Genomic DNA, 13,039 nt, shown 5'->3' on the forward strand with positions numbered 1-13,039 from the left:
CTTGCTGTATCCGCTTAAGTATCAGTTGCCCAAAATACACAAAAGTGTATTTTATGCCCTATCTTAACAATGACCAGTTTTGCACAACATGAATTGGCCAGATGGTTGGATGAATTGCTACAACCAGTTTTGAGCAAGATTTTCACATACACAGTGAAGGAATCCTTCACATTTGCGAAGACTATACAGGACTTGCATATTGATAGCAATGCTGTGTCCATGTGCTCATTTGATATTGCTAGCCTATTCATCAATATCCACTTAAGGAAGCCATCGATATTTGTGCTGCAGCATTGTATTATGGACCTGCCACCATTGCATGAATCAGTATTCATCGAACTTATGAAATTGGCAGTTGAGTTCAGTTTTAACCACACCATGTATGCCCAAATAACTGTGTTGCCATGGGACCCCCCTTAGGCCCAGCTCTCTCAGACATCTTTGTTGGGTTCCATGAGAAAAATATCTTTGATGGAATGACACCCAACCTCCTATCCCTTGCAAGCTTCCGATATGTGGATGATACGTTTGCTATGTTTAAATCTGCAGCTGCATGTAATAATTTCTTTGCATGTCTTACTGGGCTTCACCCAGTGCTCAAATTCACTTTTGAAATGGAGCAGTCAAACTAACTCACTTTCCTTGATCTAATCGTTGAGAAATCTGCCAGGGGATTCTCTACCATGGTCAATGCAAGCCTGCCTTCACTGGTCAATGCATGCATTGAGATTCTTACGGTTCCACGTGCTAAAAGATTGGCCTTATTGGCAACCTCATAAATTGGGCCAAAGCCATTTGCTCACCGCGTAAACTTGATACCGAAATTGGGTACATCAAAGCCATCCTGCAGGATAATGGCTACCCTGATCAGATCATTTTGCGCTGTATATCACGCAAACTCATGAATGGGCCTAAGGCCATTACTGTCGGCCCCGAAAAGTGCCCAGTCTACCTCAGATTACCCTCGAAGGGCAAGGTATCTCAAAAATTTGAGCAACAGGTGAAGCTAGCTGTTTCACATTGCTACTATGCAGTAGCAACACGAGCGGTATTTGCCACTAACAGGATGCTGCCATCAAACCAAAAGGGCATTCTGCGCCTCTCTCAAATGAATCATGTGACATACGAATTTCAGTGCTAGTGTGATACTCGATATGTAGCCTGTACTTACTGAAGATCGGCGGATTATGTCAAACAGCGTATCCTTTCCACCGTTCGCAACGGGCAAGGTACAGACCGCATCCAACCAGCCCGTGTTTGCAAAATTCAAAACACAGTGTCCAACATTAGAAGTAATTCCATAATTGTATAACATTTGCGAAATAATCCTCAGTGTGCTAAAAATAACGCTGATAACCAATTTAAGATTGTCAGTCGGGCTTGCAGTATGTCGCAATTGCGTGTACTGGAAGCGACATATTAATACACAGGATCCTGTTCTTTGTAGATAAAAAGGGCATGTATGCACATTGCACCTGTTTCAACAAAACAAAATAAGTGACAGCCATTTGCTGGTTCATTCCTCAGGGTAATGCCTTGACCAATCAGGCATGCTGCCTGGTTTAAATTTCAAACAATGGTTAACTGTCAGTCACAATCAACTGGTGCATTCTCCATGCCAATGCCTCTACCCACTTGTCAACAAATCAGCATTCTCTTCTCATGCAATATAAGTCATTGTTACCTTTGCATTTGGTGGTATTGCGAATTGTCCTGATGAGTGCAAGACGCAAAGCTTTGACAAGAGGTCTGTTTTTTTCAGCAATACTCAAGTTCTGTACTACCAAATGACTATGTGATATTGTCCTGAAAAACTTGTTACTGAGAATTATAGCTGTAGCCGTGATAATGAGATTAGAATATTTGTTTATTATAGTAGAGAAATGCCCCTGTTTATCTGCCAGGTCCTCTTCTCCTCTCAATGTGATGAATTAAGTCCAAGAAACTGCCAATTGCCAGAGTTTCACAACAGAAGCATAGTTTGTTTCAGGAAGTGTTCAAGATATTCTTTTCACAGTACAATTGCAAAATAAGGCTGTCACTTTCTGGAGTGATGGCTGCTGCAATTTTGTAGAAATGTTGATTATATTGCCCATTTGAAGGGAGCTGCAAACACTTCCATCTGTCTGATGCAGCAAGAACAGAGTGATGGAATGTAGTTGTGGATGGAAATTGCATGTAGACTGACAGTCACTTTTCGTAAATTTCAACTATCAGATAAATTAATGAGCATGCACTAAAAAGAATTGCTTTGGAAAAATAATGTCAGGAAACTTGAAAACTTGCGAATGGAATTCATTGTATATGTTCGCGTGTACCTATTCATTTGTCATTGTCATAAATATGTGAATTTGCTTTTGACAGTTTAAAATATTGTTCAGATGGTTACCAATTTAATTTGCTAATGGCTGCGTGATGGAAATAGCAAAATATCCTATTCAAAGTAATGAGGAATCCATTGCGTTGGTTTGCTAGTCTGAAAATGGAGGAAGTTTTGCAAATGTAATTGTATTTTAGCTTCTGTAAAGCTCTGTTTCTGAATTTTGTATTTAGCTGTATCTTGGAACTGTAAAATGGATTAACTTTGTTTTCCTGGAGACCAATCTATAAGAATGCAAAAAAGAATCTCAGATATAAAACAGATAGTAGGCTTATGCCGGAAGTGGCACATTTGTGATTTCCTAGAATGATAGCTCCAATTTCCCCCAGTGAATTCAGTTTTTTTTAATTCGGGTTTTTTTCTGCAATTAGCCAGGACACTTGTTTGCTAATGCTTGCATTACATGTGCTGTCATTCAGTTCGACACTATTAGTGGTCTCTTGTGGTCTGCTGCCACCATATATGTTGAGGGTCTCAGTGTAGACCTCAAGGGATCTGTCTCAATGCTATCTAAACAAGATATTGAGACTGATGAGGGTTCTTGTAGTTTATTGCTAACAACATATAGGCTGATTACTTGACTGTGTATGACTCATACGATTTTTTTTATTTGTTCAGGGGATGTGGGTATCACCGGCTAGGCCAACATTTATTACCCCATCCCTAATTGCCCTTGTTTATGAGTCAACCACATTGATGTGAGTCTGGAGTCACATGTAGACCAGACCAGGCAGGGACAGCAGATTTCCCCACAGGGCTTTAGTGAACCAAATGGGTTTTTATGACAGTCGGTAATGGTTTCATCGTCATGATCAGACTTTTAATTCCAGATTTTTATTGAATTCAAATTCCACCAACTGCTGGTGGTGGGATTTGAACCCAGGTCCCCAGAGCATTACTCTGGGTCCCTGGATTACCAGCCCAGTGACAATACCTCTATGCCACCACCTCCCCAAAGTCATGCTGATACAGAGTCACATACAACAGTGAACATCTAACATGGAGGCCATACCTTTTATCCTCCAGCCTTACACTTGGTAATACCATCGTGATGTCATTATGCAGCTTGTTAAAGGTACATGTCATTGTCTGCATTGGCATTCATACAATTTCACAACAGACACTGTGATGGAAGTAGGGTGATAGGTCAGAGGAGGGCAGAATTTGTCAAACCAAGGACCATTAAACAGGAACGTTTCTCAAAAAGGGAAATTATACCTTATCAACTATTCCCATTACAATTATTACAATAGCATCCTTTTGTCTCATAAGGCGATGGTTTGTGTCGTGGTGGCCAACTCTGTGTTAAGAATCTCCAGGTGTGGCTCAGGAGCTCCACTGTGGCATGGCAGTCTCTGGGCCTTGTTCTTGGCCAGTTGAGCTTTTTGTTTTTGTTTGCCTTTTCCAATGCTTTTCCAAGCAGTTCACCTGCAGAGATCATGACTGTCAGCGACTGTCCCCCAGTTATCAGTGTCAGTGTCTGCTATCTTCATATCTCGCTTGCAGGTGTCCTTGTAGCAGAGGAATGGACATCAAGGAAGACGTCACCCTGTGACCAGTTCCTTGTACAGAAGATCTTTGGGTGTACAGCTGTCATCCTTTCAATGAATATGGCCTAGCCAACATGGATGTCACTGGCTTGGCAGTGAATGTGGCTGATGGAATTGGCACACTCCAGGTCCTCTGAGTTGGTGACCTTGCCCTGCCAAAAGATGCCAAAGATACTTATGAAACAGGAAAAGTGGAAACTCTTCAGCCTTTTCACCTGCCTAGCACATGTTGTCCAGGCCTCACCACTGTAGAGGAGTGCGCAGAAGACGCAGGCTTGGTAGACTCTCAGTTTGGTGTTCTCAATGAAGTTCCACACACTCTCACTCAACTTGGACATGCCAGCTGCTGCTTTTGTGATGTATATGTTGATTTCAACATCAAGTGACAGATTGCTGGTGATTGTGGCACCAACCTCCGCATCACATTGTCAATGCTGATAGGGCAGCTCTTCCAAAATTTTCTTTTTTGGAAAATAATACTTCTCAAAGGTATCGCTTCATGAAGCCTGATAGACACATCCATTATTGTCAGTAAGTACTGATTTCCACTTTTGGTCTTAGGGAGGGGTCCTACACAATCAAATGTGATCCTAGTAAAAAGTTCTTCAAATGCTGGAATGGGAATTAAAGATGCCAGCTTAATCACTGCTCGCGGTTTCCCTATCACCTGACCTGTTCTAAAGGATTTGACTACGTCCCTATGCACTCCAGGCCAAAAAAAGTGTTTTTGTGTCATCGCCTGTGTCTTTCTGATTCCTAAATGTCCCCCCATTAGAATTTCATGAGCTATCTTCAGAATCTCATTTCTATATCCAAATGGTATTACAATCTGATGCACCTCCCTCCAGCTTTCATTTGCTGAGGCATGATAAGAACTTTATTTTCTCATTAAAACGTTACCTTAAGGTAATAATGTTCTGGAATACATTTTGCCTCTGTTTCTGAGTAAGCTGTCTGATATAAATGTTTTATTTGTGAATCCTTTTTCTGTAACTCCACTCACTGCCTTGAGTTAAACACTTCAGCTGCATTGTCTTCCGGTCTGTCTTCCTGAACAACCTTATCAAACACTGTCAGCTAATTGGAATCCACACCTTCTATATGTCTTTGAACTTCCTGACCCCCTTTATTCAGCCTATGGGCCTGTGATCTCATTATCTCACAATCTGGAAATAACACCTTTATTGAAAACACTTCAACAGGCTGCTCAACTAACATAGGCATCACCCACATCTGGGACCCAGCTATATCATTACGCAGAATAAATTGAACCCCTGCAATGGGCAATTTTTTCACAATTCCAACAATCATCTCGCCCGTTTTCCACTTACTCTTTAAATTTAGCTTCCACATTGGAATAGGTTTAGCATTTCCATGAACTTTACTTATTATAACCTGTCCCTGCAATATTGCCTCTGAACAACAAATGTCACTATCCCACAAAATTAAAGATTGACAAGCCCCTGTTTCTCTTAAAATTTTAACATCTTTACCCACTCCACCCTATACACATGGAAAGACTTTCCCTTCATACAAAATCTTTAAACATTCCTGCAACCTGTTCCTCAGAACTCCCTTGAGTAAATTGTGAACACATTCCCACTTTTTTACCTATCACTGATTCTTCCTGTTTTACCTGCAGACAAACCACTCGATTTTCCTGTGCTTGAACCTCAGAACCCACAGTTCTTTTACTTCCAGAATTTTTCTGTACCCCTGTAATTCTAACAGATTTTTCCTGCAATTTCCAATACACTGACTTCATATTTCTAACTTTATTACAATGAAAACACCTCAATGTTCGAGTGTCACATCTGCCCTCAGCACCTTCCTTTTTATTTTGAGAAAAAACTTCCTGAGAATTTCCACCTTCTCCTTCTCTTCCATGACTACCCACCTTCTTTCCACCTTCCCACTTTCTATCTTTTTCTGATTTAAAAGGGTGACTTAAAAAAAAGGTTTAGGTCTATGAACTAACTCATAGTCATCAGCTATTTCTGCTGCTTGTCTTATCGTTTGAACCCTCTGTCCTTCCACATGAGTTCTCACGACCGAAGGAATTTAATCTTTAAATCCTTCCAAAAGAATTACGTCTCTAAGAGCTACGTATGTTATCTTTATCTTTAATGCCTGTATCCATTGGCCAAAATTACTTTGTTTTAATCTTTCAAACTCAATATAAGATTGCCTAGGCTGTTTTCTCATATTCCTAAATTTCTGCCTGTGTGCCTCAGGAACCAACTCGTATGCACTCGATATAGCCTTTTTTAACACATCACAGTTCACTGACATTTCTTCTGACAGTGAAGCATAAACCTCGTGCTCTACCCACCAACCTGGATTATAACAACAATGTCCAGTTTTCCTGTGGCCATTTTAACTGTTTCGCTATCTTCTCAAATGAATTAATGAATACTTCAACATCTTTTTCCTCAAACTTTGGAAGAGCTTGTACAAATTTAAACAACTCCCCTCTGGGTTTTAGGCTAAAGGTTTTTTCATCATCAAAACTTTCCTCTGAGATCTCTTTTTTAACTTCCAGTCTTTTAAGCTGGTATACCCTTTCTCATTCCTTATCTTTCCAGCCTTTCAACCTGTTCCCTTTGGAATGCACTTTTTCCTTTTCTTTCTCTTTCCTTGCCCTTTATTTTTCTGCTGCCTCTAGCTCACATTTTTTTCATTTCCTTTGCTTGTTCAAGTTCAAGCTTCTTTTTTTCTAACTGAAGTCTCACTACCTTCAGCTGTGACTCACTAGTGTCAGGTATCACTTCCAACTTTAAATGCTGTGCTATACCTTCAATTATGTCTGCTTTCTTATCCTCTGCAGGTAATCCAAATTGTAATGAGTCCAACAAATCCATTAACTTAACTTTATTTACCTTTTGTAAACCAGCCAAAGTTATAGCTTCAACTCCCAGACAAAGTCTTAGCAACTGCCAAAGCCACTTTGCAGTCTTGTTACTTAAAATAAAATCTCACACGACTCCTGAATTCAAAGCGCTTCTTGTACTCATAACCTTGAGATTCATCAACTCCAACCCAATCAAGGAATTTCAGATATATCCTGCAAAGTGCCCCCAAATTTGTTATGGCACAACTGATGGTAAATGCTGAGCTGCTCAAATTCCAAAAGGAAACTTGAAACTGCCACAACTGTTACAAATTGCAAAACAGTTGCAGTTTGCATGAATTTCGAGATGTGCGCCTTGAATTCAGTAGTAATAAGACCACTGAGTCTTTTAGGTTTCTTACAAAACTAAATTAAATTTTTATTAATAGAAGAAAATAATTTTAAGTACACATACACATCTAAAAATTACGACTATGATAACTTCTAAATCCAACTCCCAGTTACACTTTCGTTAAGGCACACAGGTTTTAAAAGACTCAGGCAAAAGAAACACAATACCCTGAACAATCCAATTCAAAGTGAGTTTTCTTAACTTCAGTTCTCTTGAAGCATGAGACTGAGATTCTGGAGGTTTTTCACACTTGTTTGACCTTAGAATGCCCTTTCACGCGGCCTTTGCTCTTTTATACATACTTTCCCCTTTGAATGCACATTCCCATTGTTTTACTGTGTCTTTGGACTTTTATCTCCCTAATAATAAAATCTATCAGAGTACCAATTTTACCAGTAATCTTTGGGAAAAATAAACACACTGTTTCTTAACTTTTTCTCCTGGCTAGGTGTAATATTTCACTTCCTCTTTTGAATTCAATCTAGTCTGGTTTATTTAAAAATGTAAATGTCCCCTTTACACCTGTGTTTACCTATTTAACATTTCAAACCTAGCTTTGTCTTCTGTTACATCAAAGTCTTAAATCCAGCTGTCTTTAATTCAATTAAGACACGCATGCGCACATACACAGACATAAACCCATAGACACAGACCCCACTATTACTCTACTGTACAATAAATTCCAATAACATTATGAAAATTATCTTCCCGACACCAATAGCCATTGACGCACAGTCTATTAGACTTGACTTTGATTGGCTTCTAGTGCATTCACTGTTCTCACACGGATCTCTGTTGTGCTCAAAGAGAGTGGACTGTTTGGCTCCAATAATACGTTCTATCATAGTGATGTTAGCCTCGAACCAATCAACATTTTTCTCTTGCTTCTTGTATTTTGAGGGTGCAGTACTGTACATGGTATTACAATGCTTTATTTTGCTTCTGCAATCTGTGTGAGAATACTGGAGAGCACCTTTTCAATCAAGTTGAAGAACTGTTGGTTTTCATCTGGGTAGGCAGTATGTATGACATTGATATGAGGATGGTATTTCTGCTTTATATGACAAAACTTATATTAACTTATATAAACACTTCATTGCAATATTTAAACCAGATGGATTTTGATATGACCCTGGTGCACACCAGAAAGTGAGCTGCATCACAGTCAGCGATGTGATAGCATGTGTTGAAAACACTATTCGGAGAGTCACATCAGTCATATCAATGCCCTGATCTTGGATGTCTCCAGGATACCTTGTGGCATGAATTGTTCTGAAAGAAGACTCCTGGTAGTAGCAAAGCTCAACTAGTCTCTGTTCTCATTTATCTTTCGCAGGCTATGATGTTCGAGGCAGGAGGACCATGCCTCATGGTTTGCTTCCACTCATGCGTTGAAATCCCCTGGTCGGTCAAGTTGTTCTGACTTAGGTATTCTGCAATGTCAAGCTCCTCGTAGATCTTTCGCCTGTAGTGGACCACAATGTTGGAGCATAGTTACTCATAAGTTTAACTGACCTTGTTTGAGTTGAGAGACAGTTGGAGAGAATGCATTCTGAACCATTGGTGGGGGGGTTCTATCATTGAGGGTAATGAATTCCTTACAGCAAAGCCTACACCTTGCTCATGTGTTTCCTCTGAACTCTTTCTCTGCCAGAGAGATCCTCTCTCAGCGAACCTGGCCTCTTGTAGGGAAGCTGTGTCAGTGTTTTGCCTATCAAGTTCCATATTGATCAGGCTGTTTTGCGCATGTTATCGACCAGCTGCAAGTCGGCTGTCAATCATGCACATGATCCTGGCATTCCAGCTTGCCAATCGAAGAGTTGGCATCTTATTTATTTTCATTTTTGTTTGTTTTTGCCTGGTACGGTGGATTCCATCCACTTGTTGAACAGAAACTTTAAGCTCCAAGCCCCCAGTGAAGCAGATGGACCATGGTGGGTCAGCACGTTATTAGTGCCCGGTTTGAGGTGGATGGTAGCTGACCAATGGGACACAACGTTCCCTCACATTATCAGAGACAGTGTGGAACATATGTTCTCTATGCAAATCGAGTTGGGCCTATCAACTTGTTACTCCTGTCTCTCGAATTGTGTTAAGGCTCTGCAGCAAAACTGGGGTGCCCTTTCCTGGGTGTGAGCCTGAGCAAGATGTATGGAGACCCTGAGCTGCTCAAATGTCAGCGTTTCCTTTGCAACCACCTGGTTGAGTCCAAAGGAATGCAAAGCAATACATTTGACTCCAGCTTGGTTGCAGGAGTTGGCAGACAGTTTAGACGTCAGTCCGCCTTTGGGCTCCACTTCAGTTTTTTTTTTGTCAGGGTTTATCCCTTTAGCCTTCAACTCTCCTGAGGTATCTGCAAGGCAGTGGAGCTGTTCACCCATGTTTGGGAATTCGATTCATGAGTGCCAGGGAGTGTCCACATGCTGGTTGGCCTGCAGGTCTGGGAGCCAAACCTCCTCTGCGTTCCTCTGAAGCTATAGCCTGGGGCAGCGAGGGACCCCAGTTTCTGTGTGCTGCCATGAGGAGGCACAGCTGAAGATTTCCCACAGAGAGGCTGTGTACTGACAAGGAAAGACTTTGCACATTTGGCTCTCTTGTGCATTGCTGCCATCCAGCGTTGTAGACTGAAACTGAGAAGCAAGCGAGCATACAAAAGTGGAAAGCATGCTAACTCTCTCCACCCACACATCAAGTGGACCTGATGGGCACACGTTTATACTTGGTTATTTATTACACTGCTGTATGCTTGATAGTTTCCCTGATCTACTATTATAGCCTATTTAATCTGTTTCCTATTCCCTTGCTGTCAAAGATGATGTGCAAAAATTAAATTTAATCCAGTAAACACATTTCTTCAAGTGATTAACCCATAATCCATTATATAGGACATTTCCTAATCCAGCCTCAAGTATCATTACTGAAAAGAGACAGCTTCCAGATCATGAAGGAAAAGTCACTTTCAGGAACTAATGCAAAACTGTTGACAAAGACACTGGTTTCACAGTACGCTTGAACTTGTGTCTTTCAAATAGTCCTGTTTAAACAAAATTTAAAGTAAGACAATAAACAAAACTAATCAAATGGGTCTGAATTATAAATGCATGTAAACTGCAGATCTGAGGACCAGATCTGCCGCTAGAGGTTGGAACCCAGGTTCCCAAACCAATACCAAAAACGACTGAGTAACCAATCCTAACATTGACCTACTTGGGTAGCCCATCATTCAGGCATCAATCAAAGAAACTATCTCCATGACTCAAGATATTGTCATGAAAGTATAATAATTTTCACAATATTATTCTGGTTTATTGTAAGGGTAGGTTAATAGTGGGGTTTGGATTAGTTTCTCTGTGTGGATGTGCGTGTGTGTGGGGGACTTAATTGAATTGGAGACAGCTGGTCTGGAGCTTTTGAGCTATCAAAAGGGAAGCTAGGTTTGAAATGCTAAATACGTAAACATGGCTGAAGTTTTAGAATGTGAGGTGTGAGGATCATTTGCATTTTTAGATAAACCAGAGTAGTTTGAATTTCAAAGAGATGGTAGGAGTTACACCTAGCTAAAAGAAGCTAAGCCAAACAGTGTGTTTATTTTTCCCAGAGTTTACTGGTAATATGAATACTATGAAAGATTTATATTATGAGAAAACCAAAGTTGCAAAGACATATTGGAACAATGGAATTTACATTAAAAAGTAAGAAACATGCTTAAAGGAGATGAGTTTATGTGTAAGGGAGAAGGCATTCTAAGATCTAACACAGGCATGAAAAGCCTCCAGCCTCTGTGCATCCAGTTGCTGTCTACAGGAACCAAGGCTAAAAAAACTCACTTTGAGTATCACTGTCCAGAGTATTATGTGCTTTGCCTGGGTTTGTTGAAATTTATTTGTTGTTTCTGTTGCCTTAACGGAGATGTGACTGGGAGCCAGATTAATTAGGGGAGTTGGAGGTTATTTTAGTAGTAATTTGTAGACCTATGTATGTACTTAAAATCATTTCTTCTATTAATAAATGTTTAATTTAATTCAGTAAAAAACCTCTTAATCTCAGTGGACTTATTACTACTGAATTCAAAGCATGCATCTTGAAATAAAATACAAATTGCAAAACAGTTGTGGCAGCTGTTTCAAGTTTCCCTCTGGGATTTGAGCAGCTCGGCATTTACCATCCGCTGTGCCATAACAAAATCTCCCAATCCTGTGGAAGGGTGACTCCTCATTAGAATGCAGTTGGAGGTGATATCAGTTGCTGCCATTCATTCTCTTTGGAGAACCACAGTTCTTGCTTCCCGAGTCTTAAAGTACTTTTGAGGTTCCATAGTGATTGTTGGCTTGATTCTCTGCATAACCTAAACTTAGCATAACCAAATTACAGGATACTTGAGAAAGACACCTGTCTCCGCCTGCAGTAACTGTTACAAGCAAAATAAGGTATTGTAAGTAATGTTAAACTTGGGCTTTTGTTGATATTGACACATATTTGATCCCATATATAAGGCCTTGTTAAAGCAAATTAATAATCTTGCAAGAAATGTTTTTTTTCTCTTGCTGTTGTTTTCTCTTCAAGGTAGTAGTTCCTGTCTTCTGATACTATTTACAATCTCTTCTAAGCTTGTGACCTAATTAGCATACCTCAAAACCAAGGAGACTTTTGTTGAAAAAGTAGTTTGAAATTGAAGTCCTGTTCATTAATGCTCATAATATATTTTTCCTTACACTTGTGTGTGCATGTACATATCTTAATCCTTTATCAATTTGCATCTTTAGTGTTGCCTTTTCTCTTGTGTTAATATAATTTCTTCCAGGCTCCTGTATTGCACAGCCCTGTGAGACTGGAAATTATCCTGAAATTATGCAGCATTCTATAAAATTAGAGAAGATGCACATTAAATAACAGTCCCTAGTGGTCCACAATTTACAAACAAATATCAATAATTAGGGAAGTATATGTGTAGTGGACAAGCTAAGATTTCATTCCTGATGTAAAAGAAGAGACATTTCGTTTTATAATATCCTTTTATTTAAAATGACAACATGGCAAAAAGGCACTTTGTCCCCACCACTCCATGTTGGTTTTTATCCCCTAAATAAGAAGTAGGCTTAATTCCATGTTTCTCATTGTTTCCATGCCCCTTATTCTCCTTTCCTTCCATTGCTTAGTTAACTATTCTTAAATGTTGATATGGTGTCTGTTTCAAACACTAACTTGGGTGCTCGATCACCAGCCCTGGTGAGAAAGGGCTTCTCTTGCTCTCTGTTATCAGCTTACACTTAGTGTTATACCCATGTCACCTTTGTTAATGTTGGAATCTTGTTACAATGAAGTGCATGCTTTAGTTTGTAAATGAGAATAGTTGTTAGTAATTGAGGAAAGATTAGGGAGTTACTCTTGAGTGTATATAAGAGCTGGTTTACATTGGTGTGGGGGAAGGAAAAGGGGAATCTGTGCCTGTGCTCTGTGGTTTTGTGAATAAACTGGTGTTAAGGCTCCTTCGGTCAATGTATGAACAGTGAATTTAACGCTCATTTTTGAGACCCCTCTATCATTGAATCTAGTCAGGTTCTATCTACTCTGTCCTATCCTTTCGTAGTTTGAAACACCTCTATCAATCACCCTGTGATCACTCCTATTCTAACAAATACAGTCCCCTTTTTTTCAAATCTTTATATATGTATTTCCTCAAACCAAATGGCATTCTGGTGAATCTGCATTGTACCTTTTTCATTGTCTCAACATGCTTCCTGTACAATGAAACCCAAAACTGTACACAATATTCCAACCGGGGTCTTATAATTTATAATTTTATCATAAAACTGAATATTCCATTTTGATTGACATCTTGCACTGGGGAAATGCTTTTAATGTTTTGT

General features: G+C 39.7%; 1 protein-coding gene across 5 annotated transcripts in view; it reads left to right on the forward strand.

Moving 5' to 3' along the window:
- The window catches only part of snx29 (sorting nexin 29), a 523,801-nt gene that overhangs the window by 110,109 nt on the left and 400,653 nt on the right, over nt 1-13,039 (forward strand). The window lies entirely within an intron of this gene.

This window comes from Carcharodon carcharias, chromosome 15, assembly GCF_017639515.1.
Source record: "Carcharodon carcharias isolate sCarCar2 chromosome 15, sCarCar2.pri, whole genome shotgun sequence".
Lineage (NCBI taxonomy): Eukaryota > Metazoa > Chordata > Chondrichthyes > Lamniformes > Lamnidae > Carcharodon > Carcharodon carcharias.